Source organism: Medicago truncatula, chromosome 2 (genome assembly GCF_003473485.1).
Source record: "Medicago truncatula cultivar Jemalong A17 chromosome 2, MtrunA17r5.0-ANR, whole genome shotgun sequence".
In the NCBI taxonomy this organism is placed as follows: Eukaryota; Viridiplantae; Streptophyta; class Magnoliopsida; order Fabales; family Fabaceae; genus Medicago; species Medicago truncatula.
In genome coordinates, this window is record NC_053043.1 from 37,585,669 (window position 1) to 37,612,359 (window position 26,691).

The following is a 26,691-nucleotide window of genomic DNA, read 5'->3' on the forward strand; positions in this document are numbered from 1 at the left end:
AAACTTAGTTTACATAACCTACTTAAATTGAGTTTAAGTATGTACACTTAAACTCAGTTTACATGACCTACTTAAACTAAGTTTACATGTACATACTTAAATACTTAAACTCAGTTTACATGAGCTACTTAAACTAAGTTTACATGATCTACTTAAACTGAGTTTAAGTATGTACACTTAAACTTAATTTACATGACCTACTTTAAATAAGTTTACATGTACATACTTAAACTGAGATTACGTAGAATCATTGAACAAGGTTGAACTTTTAAATGTACACTTAAATTCGGTTTACATGACCTACTTAAACTGAGTTTAAGTATGTACACTTAAACTCAGTTTACATGACCTACTTAAACTGAACAGGGATTTTAGGATGTAACCAAGAAAAAAGGAAGATGCTTTTTGAAAATTAAATTTTATGGAAGGATAATTTTGTCATTTTAGGGTGTAATTAGAAAAACTCAAAAAAAAAATTATTTCAATAATTGTTATAAAATAATTGTACAAATAATATCCTTTTAATGTATCCTTTTAAGTTTCACACTGTGTTTGGTAGAGTAGAAATAGAGAAGAGAGAGTTAAGGAAGAGAGAAATTGAAGAGAGAGAGTGAAGTTGTCATGTTTGGTAGTGAAGAGAAATAGGGGAGAGAGACTAAAAACATGTGGACCCCACATAAAATCTTTTCTCTCCAAAGTTGAGAAGAAAGTGAAGGAGATTAGTGATATTTTTGTGTATTCCTTCTATGCCCCTAGTCCAATTTAGTTAATTTTGTATCTCTTATGATGTCAGTTTTTTTTTTTTCCACCGTCAACTTTATATAATTTAAAAGTGAATTTAGGAGAAGCTATTATTTTTTTGCATCAAGGGTAAGCTATTTTTGGTATTCTTAATTTTTTTTTTTTGTTGTACTTTTTATAATATAGTATTTTGCGATTTGCCAGTTCCTGCTGATTTTTAAAAAATTTATCAATTATGTTGAATTAAAATAAGTAATTGAAATAATTAATTAAATGAATTTAAATAAAAGAATTAAATTAATTTGGTTGAAAATGTTATATGATGCAGGGGCATTGTAGTACTTTTCAAAATAAACAATACTTCTCTCTTCCCTATTTCTTCTTCCTTTCTTTTGTAACAAACAACCCCTCAAATCTACTATATTTCTCACATACTTCTCTCTTCTCAATCTCTCTCTCACCTATTTCTCTCTTCACGACTTCTCTCCTAAACCAAACACACCCTCAGAGAGGAGAGCTTCTACACTGCAGTCATGAAACTGACTTTTTTTAAAAAGTTAATTTTCATTTTAATGATTGATTCATTTTTAAATATTTGATTACTGATTAATGATCAATAGTAATTCATCTAGCAATGCTTGCAACATCTTAAACTTACAAGTACTATTTTATCGTTGGCATCTTTAACATGTAAACAGAGTTGTTGATATCATGTGACAGTCTTAAGTGTTACATTTTGTGGGGTGTTACACTTAAAACAATGTAAGATAAAATTAGATTAAGTGTATTCTTGTTAATCTGATGAATTCATGATACTATGTGGACTGAACTTTTGATGTCACTATAAAAATAGTGGGGTGTTACTTACAACACTTTTAATGTTATAGTGTTAATTTCACCAGAAAAGTTATTCTCATAACTTCACCATAGAATTTTCCTTGAGGGAGAATACATACATCTTTAAGTCCTTATTATAAACAAAATTCTACGTTTTCAGTTCATTGAATAAATGATGTATTTGAATTATATTATAGGACACATATATCAATTATTCAATAAATCTAAAAGGTAAATTTTTACTTATAATAATGATTTTAGAATGTAATTCACATTTCTAATTTACTCTATGTTTTGAAGAACTTTTAAATCCATTTTCGAAAATATAGTACCAGTAAAAAATAAGAGTCATGTTAACATTTTCACTTGAGATATTAGTTAAGGAAAAAAAAACCACTTATGCATTGAATAGAATATTTTTCACACTTTGATGAGTTTCATCGTACAAGGTCCAAAATATGAAAAAATCCCATAAGTTTTCGGTTAGACCCTAGATTGTCAAGAATGTCCTTGATTTCTTTTCAAATTTTCAACCATTATCGTTTTATAATTTCTCTTCCTATTCTGTTCGTTGGAATGGATTTACTGCAGTAAAAATCTCTACCGTTTTTTTGTAGTGTCAAGATCATATCATTAAACACTTTATCTCTCTTGAGCCCTTTATCTATCCTGACTTATGCATTTAATTCTCTATGTTTTTATTTTTTTCAATGACCATGATTTGACTGTGGACCATGGAGTCAGTCACAAACAACAGAGAATCCAATCCCAGGTGGCAGTGTGTATTATTGATAAATTAAGGAGGAAAATGTGATCAAGGTTTGAGGTTAATTAAAGCATAATGTTGCTTAAATTTGGAAAGAAATGAAGAAAAAACACGTAAATGGGTAGGTTTACGATTAGTGTATTTATTGTTCGATGAGTTAGATTAAGTTCAAATTTGACTTACTTGTTTTTGATTAAAAAGTTTGACATTTTTGTATAAATAAGACGAGATCGAGAAAACATAAATAGAGATTTTGACATCCTAATTAGATCGGTATATTGAGAAACCTCTATCATCATCTGCCACTCACTAGTAATAATCTTCTTGTATATTAAAGTTAACACTTAAACATATTTTAGCCCTAATTTTAACCTAAATCTATTGCATAAATTTACTATTTTAATTCTGATCCTAAATTCCTTTGTTTAACCTTATTGAATTTTTCCCCTTCTCAATTTCTCGATACATCTTCTTATCTTCTTATATATTAAAGTTAACACTTAAGCATATTTTAGCCCTAATTTAAACCTAAACCTATTGCATAAATTTACTATTTTAACCCTGATGCTAAATTCCTTTGTTTAACCTTATTGAATTTTTCCCCTTCTCAATTTCTCGATACATCTTCTTATATATTAAAGTTAACTAAACATATTTTGAATCAATTATAGAAATTTCTTTCAACATAATTTTTGTCTTTTGGCAAAATCTCTTCTGTTATTAAATTATAGATTGCTGCTCAATGTCACTAAAAATATTTTGAATCAATTATACAATTTCCTTCTATAGTTGTATTTAAAATTATGACATTAAAATTATAAGTTGGGACTGTATTATAAAATGTTGCTTTTGTCTACTACACTTACAATGTATATGACCCGTGCGGCAGCACGGGTGGATGATCCAGTAATAATTATAATAATAATAATAATAATAATAATAATAATAATAATAATAATAATAATAATGCATTTACACACTAATGACTTATATGAAAATGGTACGAATGACCATATTTATTTGAGAAAAATATTATTTTATTCATTAATAAATTCGTGATTAAAATTAAATATATTTATAATGTGTTTCATCACATATATTTTTGGAAATCTCTCCTTATAATAAAAAAAAAAATATTCATTGAGAATGAATGTGTGTGTCAACATTCCAATCAAGTTAAGAGTTAAGAGTTTGAAACTTCTAATTAGATTACAGACACTTGTTCCATGTTTTCAAGTGTGTGTGTTGACATTCCTATCAAGTTATTAGCTAGGAGTTTGAAACTTCTAGTTAGATAATAGGATACTTGTCCCGGGTTATCTTCAATGTCATTGACTAATGTTTCCTAATAGGTTTTTTGACGTTTTGTTTCGTTTGTTTTCTCTTGCAACCAAAAACGAATGTAGCGAAAACGACAATATGAGTGACGATTAGTGTTAAATTAGTAATTGGAGTTTCGTGTTTGATGTGCAATGATAATGTGGAAATAAATGATTCTGGAGACATATTTATTCATTTATGCTTTTTAAATATTTGACCATTGCTTCCTGTGTTCGAGTGTTGTTCCGCCACAAATTTTCAGAAGCAACAAAATTGAGCTTTTGTGCTAATATCAAATTTATTTTGATTTTTGTGGTCATATCGCCGGACCAACCATGATATTAAACGTTGGTATTAAACTTTGATATATCAAGTATGACTTAGAAGTCTTGCATTGAATATAACAAATTTTCCTAATATTTTTTTAATAGAACAAAGTTGATATAACAAATAAGTGAGAAGAAGACCCGTCTCCTCCACTTCTCATCTTTTGACTCCGTCTTCATTTAATTTCCTCTTCATCCATCACTCGCTTCCTTTTTTTCTTTTTCTTTCAAAGACCCATCTCTATTTCTTTGATAAAACTTACAATAAGTTGCAATGGATAACAACTTATCGATAATCGTAGTGTTTGTTTGATTTGACTTTCAAATGATAAATTTCATGTTTTTTTCTTGAAGAAGTTAAATTAGTCCACCTAAATTGACATCGAAGAGAATCGAACCTGAGACATCAAGGAGGAGCACACTCTCAGATCTCAAACCAATATCACCAGACCAAGTGGGTTGATAAAGTTCATGCTTGATAGAGTAGGTCGATTTAATTTATACATAATTATAACTTGCATGTAATTTAAAATCACGTAAGAAGCCACACACACCTTTATTTTTTTCTCCAGGAAATTTCTGTAAACCTTTATTTTATGAGATAAATTGCATGCACGTAAATTTGGCTCTTTGATTGTTAAATCAATTCATGTAAATGAAGAAAAAGACTTGAGCGTGTAAATCACTTGAAGCTTCAATCAAGTTAGCTTATGAGATGAATACACCAATTATAAGAACAAAGACGATCAAAGGGAAATTCAACTAACCTTTTATTGTGAGAAAGGTGTGAAATTTTAGCTTGAGAGATGAATACACCAATTATAAGAACAAAGAAAATTTAGGTATTATAATTTAATTTTAAATAAATTTGAGTGTAACCGGATATTTTTGGGTTTAATTCATTTTAAAAAAAAAATAGCAAACTAAAAGTAAATTAAAACAATTAACAACTTGAAGAAATAATAACACATCAATTTTTTGTTTTCCTAAAGGAAAAAGCAAAATAGAGTGAAAGTTTTCTTCGTGAAACATTGTGAACGCTTTATAGTCATTGAATCATGCTTAGTTTTAATCTACTTTGATTTTTATTTATTTTTAAAATGAAAAAAGACAGTTACAAGCAACATACAACATGATTCGTTATACAATCACTAACCAAGACAAACACTCAAATACTCTAAATTATAATTTCACAAAATTTTCATACAGTAGCTATATTTTGTTATTGCTCACTGCTTGTATTAGTACTATAGATAGCTCCAATCCATTGTCATCATTCTGAATCTCAATTTTTTGAGTTGTTCGCCAAACCCTTGATCTCATTCTTTGTTCCAATGCTATTAATCTGTGGACCAGGCCCTTTGCTGAGTTCCGACCTTCTTGGTCCGCCACGCGCTCTGGTTCCAACATAAAATAATCACTTTATAATTAGTAGTTAGGTTAATTTTCGGAGTTTAAACTCTGAACCTTCCAATTAATTTTGCAAGGTCCATCGACTTATTGGTCTATCTGATTGTTTGGAACACAACTCTACTATATTTATTCATTAATTGTATGTATGAGTTTAGTTATGCATTCATAATAGTTGAGAATTAGATGATATTAAAGCTTACTATAGTTATTAAAATTAAAGATGAAATATTAGTTACCTGAAGGAGGATCTAAATATGCTTGACATGGAATTCAGCACTTGATCTAGGCTTGTTAGTGTAAAGCTTCTCAACTGACGAACCATGATGAATTAATGTGCAAAAATGCAAGCTAAAATTGGTTTTTGCCTTGCAAACTTATGAGATAGTTAGTGAGTTTGAGTAATTGCTGTAAAGTGAGGAAGAAGAAAGTGATATTTAAAGAACATTATTGAAGTTTAATGTTGACTCAATGATTTGGTGGGTTGTTGATGAATTCTTATTATTTTATACTTAATGCATAAATTATCCCTTCCTTTTAATTTTCTAAATTTGTTTTTGTCTTCTTTGATTGATTTGTTTACTATGATGATTGAAATTATCAACCCATACATGCTCACACTTTCATCACCTTGACTAGCAATAAGTCTCGACTCGTTATGTATATTTATTTATAACAAGGACCAGCCATTTGAAGTTAGAAATCCCTAGAATAAAGTCATGAAGATCCAAAAAAGAATATAAATTTCTCTAAATTGAAATAGTCAACAAAATGTGCATGAAACTATGTGAGCTGGCACACTGATAATTCATAGTTTCAAGTGGTGCTAAATTGACCTAGTTCTCATCTATAACAATATTATGAAAGAAGACTCTGACAGTTGACTTGATTAGGAATATCCACGTTAATTATTACCTAATAGAAATGTATAGTATTCAGTTATAGGGATGGAAAAAAATCTGCACTCGTGGATATATAAAATCCGCCACTGACACAGAGTGGATATCTTAATGGATATGCATGGATAAAATAAACGAATTTTGTAACTACCCGCTAATTAATGGATACGGATGCGGATTTAATTGTATCCACACCAGCGGATATCCATATCCGCTATTAAACCAAGTAAATTACATAAATAACCTCAATATCATTCAACTTTTCTAAGAAAACACTCTAGGTATTGTGAGTGTTATCAGTTATTACGCTCTTTAAAAGGAAGTGAAAGTGGTTGGGATTGTTGAATCAAAAGCTTGGTTTATGTTGAATATGATGAACTTTACTTATGTTTTTGTTAAATCAAAAAACTTTATTTTTATTAAATGTAAGGGACTTTATTTATGTTTTTGTTGAGTCAATGATCTTTGTTATTATTGTAATGTATGAATATTATGTTTTGCTAAAAAGAAAAGAAAATGCATGTGAAGAACCTTTGTTTCTAAATTTTAGCTAAATAAAAATAAATAAACAAATTTTTTATTTTATTTTTATAAATGTTATCCATGGATATCTGTACAAACCCACGGATACCTAAAAATTCGCGGATTACCCGCTAAATGGATATCCACACGGATATGGATAGGGTACAAATTTCATATTTATATAATGGAGTGGACACGGATATCCATTTACACCCCTATTCAGTTATGGTCAAATATGTTAAAGTTTAAGTGGTTTATTTAGAAAATGTTCCCAAACAAAATGATAAATCTTATCCTGATCTTACTAATTAGGGTTTATGTTATTTTTTATTTTTTTGGAAAGATTTAGGGTTTATGTTATATCAACCTCTCAAAATGGAGAACAAAACTATTCTTTTATTAAAACTTACTAAAAATAGTAAGGTCCATGACCAGCTTTGGAACAGGTAGATAGTTCAGGATAATTTTGTCAACTTCTATTTCTCAATCATTTTAATGGTAATTGTTTGTAGAATTAATCATTTTGACATGATGTGTGGGTTAGGGAGAGTGCCCTCTGTCTTCCCTTTCTGTCTATTCAATAATAAAGCATCAAAATATGATTGAGGGTGAATTGGATAGCTAGGTCGGGGAAACATGCATCTAGGATCTTTTATGGAGAGTATGAATAGCTTTGCACATATATAATGATATATAAAATTTAATTGGATGTTGTGAAAATTTCTAAGAATATGATCAATATCTATAGATGAAACAAACATAAATCATGTTATCTATAAAAAAAATAGGTATGTTTTGATGACAATTTTTCGTATCCGATGACTTGTGTTATAATTTTAACTTGACTATTGCGATTATGATTAAGATATGTAAAGGGAGGGGTGCAATTGACAATTGAATTGCTTTGATTTATTCAAGAGAGGGATTTAAAGGCGACTAAGTCATGTCAGATTTCATTCTCTGAGCTATTTAGGTAACTACATACTATGTATACAATATAGATTAATTACTCGATTTTAAGACATTTGAACAAAATAGTTAGACCAATGTCATGGTCATAAACACTCTTTAATATTTATAACAACCTAATATCTTAACTAAAATTTTCAATTTGCAAACATCAAAATTTACTAAAGCTAGCTTCAATTCATTGTTATCATTCTGAGTCTGATATATTTGAGTTGTTTTCCAAACCCTTCTTCTCCTTCTTTGTTCCAATGTTATTAATTTGTCCACCATTCCCAGTGCTAAGGTCTGTCCTCCTTGATCCACCACGTGTTGTTCTGGTTCCAAACAAAAAACAATAAATACATAATTAATAGTTATGTTAATTTGGCTACTTTTGCCTAGGACAAACCTCAACTACGTCCATTTATCTAGTTACTTGAACAAAAAGGTAAATTACGGAGGAAATAATAAAAAAATAAATTAGTTACTTCAATGAGGATCTAACTTGGCTTGACATGGAATTCAGCACTTGAACAAGTTTTTCTTGTGTAAAATTTCCCAATAGACGAACCATGATGAATAATTTGCACAAGTGCAAGGTGATAATGGGTTTTGCCTTATTGATGTGATAGCTATAGTGAATTTGAATAATTGCTGCAAAGTGAGTAAGAAGAAAGTGATATTTAAAGAACATGATCGAGGTTTAACTTTTTTTTTTTGTTGAATAATGATTGAGGATTAATGTAGATTGTTAATGAATTCTTATTATTTAATAATTTATGCATGAATATCCCATCCTTTTGCTAACTAAACTTGTTTTGTCTTTTTTTATTTGTATTGTATTTATGTATATTACAGTTTGAGTTTACTATATTCCAATAAAACTATATGAATGTTCACACTATATCATCATCAAAAAATAAATACACACTATATATATCATCAACTTGACTAAAATAATAGCAGTGACTAGTAACTGTTGTCAAAATCCCGACTTAAATGTTAAAATTTAAGATTTTGCGATTTTCTTCACCTTCAACGATTTAAATCCTAGTAGAATCCTAAAATAAGCAAAATCCATCAATTTTGATTGCAATTTTACGATTTATTATAAACTAAGTCATTTATGACTATATACCATTTATAACATATATTTAGTATTATTTTTTTGGTTAAAATCCATCGATTATAATTGCGATTTTACAATTTTTTGACTTCAGAAAGCAAAGAATAAAGTTATAAAGCACTTGTTGAATTAAGTTTACCATGATTTGAATAAATCCAGATGATCATGTTCACACTATATATACGGTCATCACCTTTGACTAAAGAATAGTAAACGGTGTGGATTTCAGAAAACCCAGAATGATGTCAAGAAGATCCAAAATATACATATATATAATAGAAAAATGATATTTGAATAACTATTTTTAGACAGTTTTTGTGACAACTTTTTCTCTCATACTCACATTATTCTTTTACTTTATCTCTCTATTGCTTTGATTTTTGTGTCACTACCTAAATTTCTTTGTATAAGTTAGTTGTCCAACAAGTTGTCACAAGAAATGATTGTTCAAATATCATTGCTCTATATAATATCACTACAAATTGAAATAATAATCAACAAAACGTTGATGCAGTTAACAATGTGAACTGGTTGCATGCTTATAACTACATTCCAAACCCTAAAATTCCAAATCCTATTTCTGATGTATAAAATAATATTATGAAAAGGAAGACTTGAATAAGTTTACTTGGTTAAGTTTATCCCTCAAAAAATGGAAAAAAGTTTACTTGGACTATCGAAGCTATATAATTCACTTAAGAGAATCTATTGTCTTGGTCCATTTTTAAAAAGTTATATATTTTATATAAAATACATAAATTACAATACAACTTATTATTTGAAACATTTTAACACGTGTAAATTTACATATGATAAAAAACCATGTTTTAAAATTATCTTGGGGAATTTGTAATGTTTATTCTCAAACTACTTGTTTACAAGATGGTGATGGTATAAATTCGTTTCTCTTTTCATCTTCATATTCTTATTTTACTCTTCAAAAGTTGGGCAAATTCATAGGAAATTATATTGATCAACGTTGTGTACATATATAATACTTCTATTTATAGAGTTCAACTAAACTAACTATTTGAGTAACTTTTTTTTTTTTTTGTAAACCGGGTATCCTCCGCGCGCAACTGCGGAAACTAATTCCTCGAGCATTGTGGGACTTAAATGGGCGGCAGACTCTCCCTAAAAGTTTTAACACTGTTGCATGCCCAAGGCTGGATTCGAACCCAAGACCTTGATTAAGCTAGAAGAGACCCGTTACATCTCATCTAAGTGCTCTTGGGTCTATTTGAGTAACTTGTTAAAGCTAACTAATCCTAACTAACTAACTGATATTAATAAACTCCAACTATCTTAACAATACTAGAAAAAGTTGAATTATCAATTGTTGTCCAACTTGAAATTTAGTCAAGATATTAACCATGCTTTTCCTTTCATCAATCGAATATATATGTTGAAGAAGGAAATCTGCCTCAAATTTATGGATTCCTTAACAACCCTAGCAGAGCGCTAAATACAAGGTTTTTTTTAGGTTTTTTAACTACTGAATTAATAAATGTATATAGATAAAGATCAAAAAGTAAAGAGATAAAATTACGCAAATAGCTTGAGTTTGATTGATTGTCTGAGCTATTTGTGCGGGTAGTACGTGTTATCCCACGTTCGGCCAGTAGCTCTCCATTTCACAACATGATTCGTTGACATAGTTCAAGGTGTACAGGCTCCCTTAGAACGTTTGTAATTAGTGTCCATCACTTCTTTCATTTATTGTTGCTATAAATATGGAGCATGCGTCAGTTGCTCCATTGTCCAGTTTCACTTTGCTTTTGACTAAGGCTGGTTTTCTAAAGACCTACGTATTCTTCAATAGACTCGAGAAGAAATGACTGGCTCTTATTTCACTATAGTAGCGATTGCCAAATTCTGCTACCGAACGTGTGAAACTCGCCTATCTATCTCTCGATTTTGGCTAACATAATATCTAATTTTAGGTGTAAAAACAAAAACAAAAATTTCAGAGAAAAAAATTATGATATATATCCAAAAAATTCATTAAATTTAGTGACAAAAGAATTAGAGAAAGTGTTTGTCACTAATTTCTTTTGTGTTATTTTATGTATCATTTACAAATATTTGTTCAATGTTTTTTTTACTTATCAATGACAAAATATTTGTTGTGTTTCTTTTATGTATCAATGACAAATATTTATCATTTAATTCGCTTATAATCATTGATGACAAATATCTGGCCTAACTATTTTTTTATATTTTTTTTGAAGGATCTACTCCTTTTATATTATTGAGTCATTTTTTTTTTTTTTGACAAAAACAAAATGATATTCATTCATTCAAATCGAGAGATTACATCATTGTACACCGCTAAAAACGTAAATGATGAATCTGCGAACAAACTCACATCATCCAAGTTAATAGCATATAACGGCATAATGCCTACAAAATCTTTGATTTAATAATCGATCTTTCAATATAAATCAAATGAACACCGCACGAATACGGGAAATAAAACAACGCCGCACAAGACGACGAACAACAAACCACCACACTTAGATGATGAAATCCAGTGGCGGAGCCAGAAAATTTATGGAGCCCGGGCAAAAAATTAATCATAAACTCATATGTGACATAATATATAAACAATCATAAATCGAATTTTTTTTTATATTTTTATTTTTTTATCCTAAAAAAATCGAAATAAAGGAGGTTTATCATTTCGTCAACAAAAATACAATTTAAAATAGGGTTATTAATTGAAATTGACCACGTAATATACGTGAAGTCTGAAAATTGTCCCTGTAATTAAATAACATGTATTCTTCTGACCATGTAATTCAAGATTTTTATTATTTATAACATACGCGAAGTCCAAAAAAGCAACTGAGAGATTGAATTTTTCAAAAAACAAAACAACGGAAATCTCGATCTATAAATCGAATTTTAAGCTCGTTATTTGCAGAGACATCTATAAAAATACATAAAAAGGATATGTAAAGTTTCATACCATTTCGAAGTCGTTTAAATTTGTTTTGATTTTTCAACTGAAACGTGCAAAATTGAAATTTTGTTTCGCGTAAGCGTATACTCACAAGTCAAATTTAGTTCCCTAATTTTGTAGGCATGACTAGAACATGATAAGAACCTTCACAATGAAATTTTGTAATTTTTAAACGAGATACAAATTAATTATAAATTGTTTAAGAAATTCATAATTATGAGGGAATAAAAATTCATAATTAATTTATCCCTAGTCGAAGAAATTTAATTTTGTGTAAAGCTATATTTTAACGTGCTAAACATGTATGAAAAAAATAGTGAAAAAATTCAACATGTAGGTCACATTTCTAGACTACACGTATATTATAGGGTGGTCAAAATTAAATAAGAAAAAAATTCAAGTTACAATGCTAGAATATATGTTTTGTATTTTATTGGGTCATTTTTCAAACATAAAGTATATTACAGAGTCAATTTGAACAATTAACCCGTTAAAATAAGAGAGATGAACCCGTCAATAGTGTGCTAAATAAAATTCCAAGACCTATTTGCGTGTGACAATTTTCAGATTGCCCAAATTTTTCTTTTTGTAAATGTGTTAATGGGCTTTTGGGATGAGTCTAATATGCAAAAAGTATCGCTCGAGCCTGGGCGACCGCCCGTGGTCGCCATACAGTAGAACCGCCACTGATGAAATCAAAAAGAAAAAAACTAGATCTATGTGAAAATCACTTATTTAGATTGAAATAGAGAGAAAAAGATGAAGAGGAATTGACCCAAAACCACCCCTCAATGAAGAAACAGTAAGAGAAAACCTAGAGAGAAAAAATTAAGGCCGACTTGTTGGAGAGGGAGAGTTTAATGAGTCACAAATATTTGTTATGTATTTTATTTGTATGGACCGAGCGTACAACCGAGTGATGTTTGCTTGTGTAAATTGACATTGAAAATTTCAATATGCCCGTTGAGTGCTATGAACAAAATAGGAAAGTGGAGAACTATTTTTTTAATGTATTGATAGTTGAAAATGTACCACATTGTATTAAGAGTATAAATAATAGTCCACGTGAGCTTAGCTCAGTTGGTTTGAACAATGCATAGAATATGCAAGTTCGGGGTTCAAGTCCCAACCACCACCAAAAAATCGTATAAAGAATAAATGGTTATCGACTTTCAAAATTAAATTTAACTAATTGATTAATGAGAAACATTTCTTCCGACTAATGAGAAACATTAGTCAATTGATTAATTGACTAATGAATGAATCTAAAATATTAACTTTTACTTATATTAGTGATTGGAGGGTGTAGGCTTTAACGAATATAGTTTTTAGTGACTCATTTCCAAAAAAAAATACGTGAAAACAATAAAGTGTACAAGAATTATAGTTGGTAGTATATTATAATTGTTTTTTTTTTGTATATGCAGAAAATATTAAAAAAAATACTTTTTTTTTAATAACCGTTTAGTGACATACATTTGTTTCCTCTATGATTTTTATAATAAAAATTATAATTACTATTTTACAATTATACAATTATTTCCATTTTTATTTATAAGATATAAAAAAAATTAAATTTAGTTAATTGATTAGTCACAAACAATCGTCCCATATATAATTTATATTTTGTACATACACTATTTACTGATACATTTGCAGAATATAACTAACAATTATACCAAACAAATATTGTCAAAAAAAATAAATAATACCATAGTCAGATTAAGTGGAAGTGAAATAAATATGGAATAATAACACACAAAATTGTTAATGAAGTTCGGTCAATAATGTCTAATCCCCAAATTGGTTGAAAAAAATCTTTCGGTGCATTTATGATCGTTGGACAACACACACTATTCACCAACAGAATATATGATAAATCTTTACATTGATTCGTGAATCTATATAAAGTGTGTCTACAACTTATTTTTAAATTATTTTTGCAAAGTGTTTCTACAACTTATCAATTCGGCTGCTTGCATGGGACAAACTATACCACATTTACTTATCTATGTCTATTAATATATTGTTGAAAACTCACGTACTAAGGTTAACTAAAATAAATGAATCATAATATTTATACAGAATATGAGGTTTAATATTGACTCAATAATGCAGGTTGTCAAATAAATATTATTGTTTTAATTCATGCATAAATTAATTGTCTTTTTTTTTTAACAATTAGATTGGGTTGACTTGGATTTCAGAAAGCGAAGAATAATGTCACAAAGATCCAAAAACAAGTACACAGTTAGTGTGGATGAAAAACCATGTGAACTGGCATGGTGATAATTCCTAATTTCAAGTGGTGCTCAATTAACCTAGCTCTGAACTATAATAATATTATGAAAGAAGACTTGGCCATGGTTGACTTGACTTTTTGGACTATCCACATTAATTATCTAATTGAAAAAGTATATTCTCTCTCTATATATATATATAAACATTTATTTAACTAAAAATTTGTTTTTAAATATAAACATCTTTTTAAATTACTACATGTTTTTATTTTAAAATGTCAAATTTAAAGCACATACAAACAAAGGACAATTTGATAATATTAATACACAAAGTAGAATATTAATTGCACAAACAATGTTTCTTTAAAAATAAAAAAATCTAAAAAGGCTTAAATATAGAGACGAAGAGAGTATTAACTTGAGGTCAAATAAAATGTTTAAATTTGTTAAAGTTCAAGTGGTTTATCATGTAAATGCAGCTTGGCTGTGATCCATAAAAATTGATATCCAGGGTTGAGGTTCAAATTTTGAAATTGATATCTAGAGTTGAGGTTCAAATTTTGAATTCCTCACGTCTCTACGCTTGTAGGGTGTGAGACAAGCCATTATGCCAATTGACGGAAAAAAATCCAGTGGTTTATTTGGGAAAATGTTACAAAACAAAATGATAAATCCCACAACTAATTTATTTAGGCCAATAAATATTTTGATGTACGGGTGGGTAGTAGGAAAACATATATGTGTGGACTTACATGTGGTTTTTTTAACTTGTGGGATTGAGGTTTGAGACTTTTTCTTTGGGACAAGCAACCCTCAAAGTTGCGTCAAGTAATAAAGTCGTCAAACATGGGAAAACGTGCTCTGAGAATCAACATGATCTTATACCATGAAATATTTGTGTTTGACACTTTTGTCTTTCTAGCATCAAAGGTTATGGATTTTCTACAAAGAGTTTAAAAAATGCATTGTAATGTTGTGTTTTATAGATCTATGAATGTAGATTTTAAGAGGAACAATTTTGCCAAGGTTAATTGGACAACCTGTTGCTCACTTGTCTTTAATTTATGTGTAATTTTCTAAGGTTTTATTCGCCGGAAGAGTATCAAAAAAAGACTGTGGGTGAATTGGGTCAGTAGGACGGAAACTTGGGTTTGTAATTTTTTATTAAGGATAGCATTATTTGTTTGGTAAGATTAGTTGGTTACACATCTTCTTTATCACCTTAGGTTTTGTTTGAGAGTTTGGAGGGGAGGGGAAGAAAAGACTTTGAGGGGAGAGAAATATAGAGAAAAATTGAGAAATCTTTCAGATTTTTTGAAAGGATATTTTTTTAGAGACGGATAAATTAATGCTTATGATTAATATATATTTGATTTAAGAATATTATAACAACATATATTAAATTTGAAGACTTCATATAAACCCTCTCAAACCCCCCAAAATCCTCCTTCAATATAATTTTTTAGTTCCCCAAATGAGGAGGGTTTTATATTTTGAAGAAAAATAAGCCCCTCAAAGTCCCTTCTTCAAATGTTCTCTATTTTCTCCACTTATTCCTTCCCTTTTTATAAAGGTATTTCCTTTCATTTCCCTCTAAACTCGCAAACAAAGCCTTAGTGAAATTTTCTTTACTCATCTAGATGATGGGTGGTCCTAGGTACATGACGTAAGTAGTCAATACTCGGTTAACTAAGTCTATGTGATGATTTTGGAAGAGCTCCCTACCATACATGATCTCTCTCAATATTGAGTTCATATATACAAAAACATCTATAATTCATTACATAGATATTTGTGTAGGTGTATATATCAATTGTGTTGAGTAGTTGTAGACATTAATTAATTGAGAGTGTGAAATAAATTTTCAAATGATGATATTTTTGATTGGATGATGCATGCATTAATTTCTAAGAATATATTATTAATATCTATAGATAAAACAAACTGAAATTATCTTATTAATAATCAATTATCCTACAAACCTGGATATCTTTAGACGGCGGTGATGACTGTCTTTTGAGTGTAGGACCTTCGTTAGTAGCAACTTTAATCTTCTCTGGAGAAGGATGATGTACATACATACACTCCGACGGTCAAATTAGTAATTACCACGGGTGATATATATAGGGATTATAGAGTGAGAAGTGAGTGTTCCTGAACCAATGCCATGAGTTAGTATTTATAGCGGTTTTAAATGCACCAAAGGTTGACCCCTCACAGTGGGGGTATATGTTTGTCTTCGTCAAAGTATGTGAATGTTACGACTTTTTTCTACATCTTTCATCTCTATTGGGGCATGTAAAAAGGGACCGATCATCATGGTCTTTTGTACTTCTGATAGATATTTTTAGCAAGTGTACTAAAAACGTATCGAAGTAATAAAAAATATGTTCCCACAAGAACTGTGTTAATCTCAATTTAGAAATAAAGTAAATATCTAGGATGTATAAATTATTTTGTTTAGATTTTATTTGATTGCATAAAATTAAATAACAAAAAATAAAGATTGAGTAAGAAAATATAGATTTGGTTAGAAAATATGAAGAGAGATGAGATCAGGTCTTTCGAATCATCTATGTTCCCCTAATTGGTATACTGCATCTATTCTTATGAATGATTTTCTAGTTCCACGATAGTTAACAAAATAGTCCTAATCAATCCCTTGAGTTAGGACCCTCTTCTCAAACTACAGCCCCTAATTCCTTAGGTGGTCTAATAATCTTTGAAGGTTTTAAGAACGTTAACCTAATATCACTAATAAAGGATTATCCATTCCTAGACTAACCATGATTATTAGAACAATTCAATTCTGTCTAAGTAGAAAGCTATGGTTAGTAGTCATTCATTCTCACTAAATCATGATTATATTTGATCAGGATATAAAAAGCATTAAGAACAATTGAATTGAATCAAAACTAGATTGTCATTCACAATAAATAGAGTTTCACAACAACATGGTTCAATAAGGGTTACAAAGAATCATCTCCGAGTTTACAAATAGCATAATCAATAGTGAAATCAAAACATACATGAACTGATAGAAGGATGAAGAAATCGCCCTCCTAGCCGTCTTTAGGTCTCAAAATTGCACTTTGCTCTCTCCAAATCGTAACCCTTGTCTTTGGAATAGACTTCAGCTTAAATAGGCACAAAATTCCGCCTAAAATCGTGCCACGATTTAAGTAAATCGTGGCACGATTCTCCTCGATGCAATCACTGAATTAGGGTTTCCTCAGATCGTGCCACGATTATGCCAACGTGACACGAGTTCTTCAATGTCGAAGCTTGATTTTGGTCTTCTAAAATCGTGTCACGTTTTTACCAAATCGTGACACGATTCTCTTCTTTGTATTTTCTTCAGTTTTCTACTCTTTTGCTGCATAAGTTGCCTTGTGAACTCCAATTTGTGATCAAAATACATATAAAAAAGACTCTAAAAATAGCGAATGACTGACTGTCATCAACTTCCATCAACCTCCAATCCCCTTCGACCCTTTCAAGGATTCTATAAAAAAAAAAAAACATTTAGTACCATTTCATCATAGTCCGATCTAAAATGATTTTTGACTACTGATTACATTTTCTAAGATGATTAGATCAAAATATTATATATTTGGAGATTGATTTTGTATTGAAAATGCAATAATGTTAAAAGCGCCTTAATATCATTAGTTAATCACAATGATAGAAACTTAATTCAATCTCAATTCTTTTTGTTCACAATTAAAATCAAATTTCTAAAACTGAGGTAAGTTAATATAACCTATGTCCCTTTTTAGATATGCAAAAGCGTGTTTTAAACTACGATATATCATATTTTCATGGTGGACTCACTAGGTAAATTCGTTAAGCTTAACCACCCTATATCACGTCATGATAAGCTAGACTATTTTTATGTTTCGAATCTTTTATTTTAACTTATATGTTTGACACTAACCTTTTTCAATTTTGAAATTCTGGTGTGTTAGCTTTCAGATGTTCTATGTGATGTTCCAACACCAGATACAAAATACGAATGTTGAATGTAATGTTTAGAACATCATGCTAACAGAAATAAATAAAATAATGAAAACGTAAAAGACAAGAAAGTAAAAAGCATAGGAGGATTGTTAACCCAGTTCGGTGACAAACACACCTACTCTGGAGCTACCAAGCCAGGAAGGAAATCCACTAGTGTAGTCCTTATTCTAAGTTCTCAGCAAACTCCAAGTTTACAACTCTAGACCTAGGACCTACATGTATTGACTTCAACCTAGGAACTCCTAGATCTTAGATCTCATCCCACTTCCCTCAATCAATCACAACTCCTGTGATTATCAGATTACAACTCAATATGGTGAAGTTACCTTCAAAGATAAACTACCTCCGTGCTTCAAAGCTTAGGAGTAGCAACAACTTACAACTCAATAAAATAGTCATATGCTTGCATCAAAGTGATACAAGAAAGGCTCACAATTAACAAACACAAAAACTCAGTCCTTATCATGTATCAAAGTGATACAAGAAAAGGCTCACAAATAACAAAGACTCACAACCCTAAAAACCCTATTTTTGATATGACGGCTTCAATTATGAAATAGGTCTTGCAGTCTTGTATATATACTGAAGCAATACATGCTAAATAGTCATGTTGGGCTTCAGAACAATTGTAGATCCTCAAGCTGATCCACGTAACAAATCAGTAACAAATATAACAACTCCTAAAAAGTAGAAACATCTTTAGAAACTACCCAAAACACCACCAAAGATCCCTAAAATATTGTCTATACTTTAGGAACAAATAACCCAGCTGATTCTGGACAAAAATATGTTACTTGGCCAACAAGAAATAAGGCGCGGTTTCCTTAAAAAGATAAAGCACGCGTAAACCAAGGCACATAAACAGGGCACACTGAACCGTGACAAGATGTTGGAACATTATATCCAACATCATACATGAGTATTTGTTTTAGCAACAATGAGGTCAATACTCAAATACCTAACAATCTCTCCATTTAGCAAATTTTTGCCTAAAACAAACTAAGGCCAAACAAACAAGGTAGAGAGATACCTCACAACTATTTCTTCAATCATCAAAAGAAAGCATCTATGAAGAAAGGAACACAACATGCATAACTACTAAAGAGATACCATATAAATAATTCTTCAGTCACATCATAATCATTCAGACTTGAAGAAGTATAACAAAACTCCTAACATCCACTTCGATTATTTTCAGAAAAATTCTTCAAATGAAAATACGTAGATAAGAGAGAAAAGAGTATCACTAAAGAACTTCAGAGACATGCAGCAGCAGAATCAAAATAGAAACACACCAGAATGGGAAAAATAAATTTCCACAAACACAGCAACACTTATCTGGATGTTCCAACATTCTTCACCACATCAGAAAGGAAAAAATAAATTCCCATCTGCAAGGAAAAAATAAATTTTCCATACATACATGCAACTGTCATTTTAGATGTTTCAACATCCTATACCACATTCTGCCATACAGCTTGAGCACAACCAAGCACAATTTATAGTATCACTCCCTCTCAATATAACAACTTAAGAGTGAATACTAACAGGGATCTACTACTACTACCCCTGAACGCATGCATGCTTAATAATAAAGTAAAACTTCAAAAGCATACCAAATGCAGGAAAACTTCAAAAGCAGATCAAAAATAGACAGATATGATGTTTCAACATCACAAGGCACATCAACATCAGGCAACATGCATGTAACAACAAACACATGCAATTCTGCCATACATATACTTCCAATAGAATGATAGACATACTAACCATGCAACTTCATAGCCAAATAAGGATGTTTCAACATCAGAGACAACATCAGAAACATACCACCAAAATCAAAATAGCTATGTACTCCCCATTTAGCCATAAAATCTGACAAGCTACCTATGCAAGCAGTAACAGAAAACAAAGAACAGTAGTTGCAAAACATAAGATTAGAACATAAGAAAACTCCACATACTTTGGTCATCATTTTCTGATCCATCCTTCTCATTGCCAACATACACAGAATTAACATCCTCATGATCAGAAAATTTCTCCTCCTCCTCATCATCAATTACCATCTTACTTTGGGATTTTTCATTATTAGAGGCTGACTCAGACTTTATTTGATCAGGTTGAACCAGGGATGATGTAACATCAGACACAATATCAGGTGCAATAGCAGTTTTAAAATCAGACACAAAAACACTTTTATCAACATCAGCAACATTCAAACTAGACTGAACAAGATTGCACGACTTATTTAAAACAGGTGGAACACTAATCGACGCAGAGGAAGTAACAGAAGGACTTTCATTAGGAGTTTTAGGTTTCCATTGTTTCCTAGCTTGAACACTCTTACCACTAACCTTTGGTTGGACATGAGGCTGAGGATATCCATACAATTTATAACAGTACGACCTAATGTGACCATATCTACCACAATGGTGACATATCGAAGATAATTTCTTTTTGTTTCTTGGTTGGGGGTTCAGATGTCGGATGATGTGTGAAATTCGCAAGTGCACGGTTCTATCAAAGTAGTAATAATATCGTTCCACATGGAATTATTGTAATTACTGATTCTCTTTCTAATGGTGATTAGCTGAAAGATTCAAAGTTTGGATTTTTAGCAAATTTGTTTGATATAAAATAATAATAAAAAGCGCCTCGAGATTATTGGTTCATCATAATGACAAATCACTCACAATCCAAACCTATATCTAAATCTTATGTTTAATCCGTTTCTAAATACAAGTTTCTCTAATGTATTTTATGTTTCCTCTCGAAATGCATAAGTGTATTTTAACGGCAATCACGCCTATTATCATGGTTGATTGCTATTGACACCCATTAAGAACAAAACTTTTAAGGTCTCAAGGTTTACTAGACTATTCTCATGTTTCGTAAACCTTGTCTAATCTCACATGTTCCAATACTAACCTTCATCTTTCGATCCTTCAATTAGTATTTGAAATATGAATTAAGAACGGTGAGATTAGATTAGAAAATAGATCTACATAAAATTAGGGTTCTAGGCTTGGTTTGATAGGATTAGGTCATTAGACTCATCCAACAATCCCAAGACAAAGAAATCTGCTCACTCATGTTCATCGTAGACAAAGAGATTAAGGAGATGGAATAGAAAGACATGAAATTGTTTGACGGAGTGACGAAATAGGAGATGTGGTGGAAGTCACAGTGTGGTTGGATGAAGATGAAGGATGGATTTGTTTGATGAGTTCAGTGAGATAGGCTTTCAGAGATTCATGGCGGGTTTCTTGAACCTGGTCTTGATTATCCAGCCGCTGTTGAGCCATGGTGACCCGGGAATCGAGGTGTTGATTGGAGCTGGAGAAGCGCTCATCAATATGAAGATGGGTGGCTCATATGGCTTCTTCAATGTGGGAGTTGGTGGCTTGAATAACTTCATCCAAATCTTTGGGAGTTGAATTGGCAGGTTTAGGAGGCATTGAGATTCAAGATGAAAACACCAATGATAGATGGTTCTAGGTTAACACAAGATCTAAGTTGCAAAGGAAAATAAAACACAAATAAAATGCATTCAATTCATTCTCTGTTGAAGGCGGAGACAACATTACACTTTTATATCTAGGGCTAGCCTACTATTGGGCCTAGAAGACAATAACATAGTGTTTTAATAGTTACATAATAAAATAAAGCTAGTGATAGTTGCACCCCCTCAGTAACGATAGAAATCCTTCATCCAAGCGGGGCTTTTGATTTCTCTCTTTCCCTTGCTAACACCCTCCTTCTCCTTCTTTGTTCCAATGTTATTAATTTGTCCACCACTCCCATTGCTAAGGTCTGACCTCCTTGATCCACCACGTGTTGTTCTGGTTCCAAACAAAAAACAATAAATACATAATTACTAAAAAAATGGTATAAAACCTTTATCATTTTTAGTACACCAACAACCAAGCCCTATATTATCTTACAAAGTGGATTTTTTTTTAGTAAAAAAATAGCATTTTGTTATCAAATTAATTTTTCAGCATAAAATGAATTTATAATAATATAAAATGGAGAATAACTATAATATTTTATTAAAACTTACTAACAAATAGTTGGGTGTACCTGAGGACTGGGTCCATATTAGATGATCTCCAATATATTTAGTTTTCTTTTTGTCGAACCCAATATATCTAGTTGACAATTAGATTTGTCTAATGGCAAATTTGATATATAGAAAAGAAAACAAACTACTAGGAAATTAGATCATATTAAATCGTACTAGTTCAAATGAAAAACTTAAAATAAACAAAAAGGAAAAGAAGGGGGAAATAATAAAAAGAAGGCTGTTCTTTTGGTCCCTTAAGTATTTAGTTAATATCGCTTTGGTCCTCTAACTAAAAAAAAATTGTTTGAGCATTTAAGTTTTTTTTTTTTTTTTACAAAAAATATATATTATTTTTTTATAAAAAAATTTAATATATATATATATATTTTTTATTTTTTTAAAAAAATCTCAGAACCAATGACAAAGTGACACATGTTAACTCTGGGACATGTGTCACTATTTCATTGGCTGTGGGATTATTTTTAAAAAAAATATATATTTTTTTTTAAGAAAGAAGAAATTAGTTACTTGAACGAGGATCTAACTTGGCTTGACATAGAAGAATTCAGCACTTGGACAAGTTTTTCTTGTGTAAAATTTCCCAATAGACGAACCATGATGAATAATTTGCACAAATGCAAAGGTGATAATGGGTTTTGCCTTGCAAATTGATGAGATAACTCTAGTGAATTTGAATAATTGCTGCAAAATAAGTAAGAAGAAAGTGATATTTAAAGAACATGATTGAGGTTTTATGTTGACTAAAATAATGTAGATTGTTAAAGAATTCTTATTATTTAATAATTTATGCATGAATGCCCCTTCCTTTTGCTAATTAAACTCGTTGTCTTTTTTTTTTTTTTTCTTTCTCTGTATTGTATTTATGTATATTACAGTTTGAGTTTACTATATTCCAATAAATCTATATGATAATGTTCACACTATCATCATCAAAAAATAAAATACACACTATATATATCATCACCGTGACTAAAATAATATTCCATCTGTTCCATAATAACTGAGTCATTTGCAAAATAATATTGTCCCAAAAAAATTGACTCATTTCACTTTTCAATACAATAATAATTACTTTTTCCAATTATAACTTTAATTAATATTATTTTCATCACTCTCAATTCAATATATTCTACTTTGTATTTATGATAAGAAAGAATGCAGCAATACTTGACAAGACACTCGAAACTATTTTTCTCTCTCTTTCACTTATACACTTTTTTATTAATATGTGTGAAAAGAAATAAAAAAAGACTCGAATAAAATGGGACGGAGGAAGTAACTGTGGACTATCTATAATCAAGAACGAACTAGTAGTTCGTCATGGACTTCAGAAAGCACAAAATAAAGTTATGAAGATCCCATGACTGAATTATGCATTTTTTTTTTGTGGACAAGCATGCTTATTTTATTATTAAAAACTAGTGAAAAGACAGACACTCACATGTTGGGTATCAAAGTAACATAATATTATCACACAGATAGAATAAGAGACGAGAAAAGAGGAACATAACATACAATAATTTACGTGGAAATCTCTCAATAAATAAGAAAAAAAACCACAGATAAGAGTAGAGAACTTTCACTAACCGAAAGAAATTACAAGATCTATATATATAAGAAGAGTATAATTACCAGTCTCTTGTAAATAGGAGAACAATAACACTCTCTAGGAGAAACTATTTTTTCTCTCTCTAACTCTCGTAGAACAAGACGCTTGTTGTGTCACTTTGTTCTCTGCTGGGATGAGAAACAATGGTGCAAGAGCATGTTATTTATAGAAGTGAAAGAGCCATGTCTCAACTAATTTCATTAATGGCACGGTACAAAATAAACACTATGCCAACCTATGTGTTTGGCTATTTATCCACAAAACACTGTGCCAACCATTTATTTACTGTGCGTTTTTTTTTTTTTTTTTTTTTATGAAATTTTAATTTTGATTAAAACTAAAAATATAAATGTTTGTTGCTTTCAAGATATAACAAACTAAACTAACATGATTATATATTTCAATGACACCAACAATATAACAAAAAAATATAATCTAATTTTTTAATGATACCGACAACAATCTTTATTATATAAAAAGTTGTTTAAGAAAAAACAAGTATAAATATACTTATAGTCTCTTACACTATTTAAATGATAAAGAATAAAATCAGACATATATATATATATATATATATATATATATATATATATATATATATATATATTCATCATATCATGTTTGTTACATTTTTTTCATATTTAAATTTATTCTTATCTATTTGTTACACGTGTTATTTGTATTGAAAAATAAAGGTATGTTTGAAAAGAGAAAAAGTCAGCCTAAAAAAACTAAAAGAAGTTGTTTTCTTTATATATAGTATAGATAAATGATGTTGATTTATTCAAATTGTTAGGGCACATGTCGCTAAAAACAAAAATTATGAATATATGAACAAACATATAACATTCATGTTAACAAGATTAAACGGCAAAATATATTACGGTGTCAAGATTGCCAATACTGACTACGCATGTTGTTAATTAATTCTTTTGGAACAAGTCAAAATAGAATTATATACGAAATAGGGCAGTCCCAAACGCATAAGGTGTGCCTTTTGCGACTACCTCAGAAACCAAGAGTTACAACGGTTACTAACAAGACACAACAGAAAAACATTAGCCAATACCCAAACAAACAAGAGGGCTTGACCACCACTGCTGAGTTCCAAAAACAAAGGTAGCTTTTTTAGCTTTCAGCCAACCTAAAGACATCAATTTAACCTTATCAAGTAAACAAGGGATGGGGGTAACAACATGATTAAACAGACGGTTATTTCGTTCATTCCAAACAACCCAGACACATAGAAGCCATATTATTATGTTTTTTTTTCTTTCTTTTCTGCAAGTAATCTAGCGATCGTGAATAAATGGGGTGTTTGGGATTCGAACTTCGACCCCTACATATATTATGCATTATTCCTTACCAAATGAGTTAAATAAGTTAAGCTCACGAAAACATTACGGTTTTAATTCATGCATAGATTATTCCTCACTTCGGTTTGCTAAAGAATTTAATTTTGATATGTTGTCAGCGTATAAAAAAAATGTCGACAAATCACAATTAGTCATATGTTTAACTTTAAAAGTAATTAAAATCAATCTATTTTAATGATCGGATGATTATAATTGAATGAAAGTGTAGATGAATTAAATTATTTGCCAAACTTGTTTTGTCTATTTGTTGATTTGTATTTTTTGCTTATTCTTATAAAGTTTAAGTTTACCATGATTTAAATAAATCCAGAGGATCATGTTCACACTATATTCGATCATCACCTTGACTAAAAGAATATAGTAAACAGTGTGGATTTGAATGAAGTCAAGAAGATCCAAAAAAATGTATATAATATGTAGCTATCACTATAAATGGTCAACAAAACATGGATGAAATTAACCATGTCAACTGTCCAATTTTATAACGTAGGAGAATCTCGTTTTTTAAAATTATCTTGGAGAATTTGTAATGTTTACTCTAAAACTACTTATTAAGATCTTAAGTATGAGAAGAAAAAGAGATAAAAGAGCTTTATAGCTAAAATGCAAGTAAAGTTCATCGGAAATTATATTGATTTAAATATAGTCATTTTTGTACGTAATACTTCTGTTTATAGAGTTAAACTAAACTGACTAATTGAGTAACCAATTAACTCTAACTAATTCTAAATAACCAATTAATATTAATAAACTCTAACTATCTTAACAATACCAGAAAAGTTGAATTATCAACCGATGTGGAACTAAGAAGTTTAGCCGAGATATTAATTTATAGTTCTCAACTTTGATTTCCTTATATCAAACGATTAGATCGGAGAAAAAATTTTGTCTCAAATTTATGGATTCATTAATAATTTCAGTAGAGCGTTAAATACAATGTTTTTGAAGTTTTTAACGACTTAGCTAAAAAAAGGCATGTAAATAAAGACAGAAAAATAGTTATAAAATTACATAAATAATTTGAGTTTGATTGATTGTATGTCCTATCAAATTGTAAAGATGAGTATTTATAGGCAAAATTATTATTACTGACCACGACATGACCTACAATGTTTAGCCTTACCCAACTATTTGTGCAGGTAGTGCGTAAGCTTTCTCTCATTGAAGGGGTATGTGGCACCCACGTTCGGCTAGTAGCTGTCCATTTCACAACATGATATGTTGACAAAGTTCAATGTGCGCAAACTCCCTTAAAATGTGTCTTTGTGTCCATCATTCCTTTTGTTTAGTGTCACTATAAATACAGAGCATGCGTTAGTTGCCTCAATGTCCAATTTCACTTAGTGTTGACTAAGTCTGATGTTCTAAAGATCCATGTATTACTCGGTAGACTCGTCAAAGAAATAACTGACTCTTATTCCACTGTAGACAACAACAAAAAAATTGGAGAGAAAAAATTGTGAAACGTATCTATAGTTTTGTCATTAAATTTAATGACA

General features: G+C 30.2%; 2 long non-coding RNA genes across 2 annotated transcripts; both read right to left on the minus strand.

The window, feature by feature from the left end:
* Positions 1–5,041: 5,041 nt before the first annotated feature.
* On the minus strand, positions 5,042–5,831 carry LOC11406207 (uncharacterized). The gene is made up of 2 exons (XR_003009594.2): positions 5,640–5,831; positions 5,042–5,387 (listed from the first exon to the last, which is right to left on the minus strand). It is a non-coding gene; the product is annotated as an uncharacterized lncRNA (long non-coding RNA).
* A 15,818-nt stretch (positions 5,832–21,649) lies between these two features.
* LOC11407735 (uncharacterized) lies at positions 21,650–23,963 on the minus strand. The gene is made up of 3 exons (XR_003008956.2): positions 23,840–23,963; positions 22,715–22,888; positions 21,650–21,962 (listed from the first exon to the last, which is right to left on the minus strand). It is a non-coding gene; the product is annotated as an uncharacterized lncRNA (long non-coding RNA).
* Between the last annotated feature and the right edge of the window lie 2,728 nt (positions 23,964–26,691).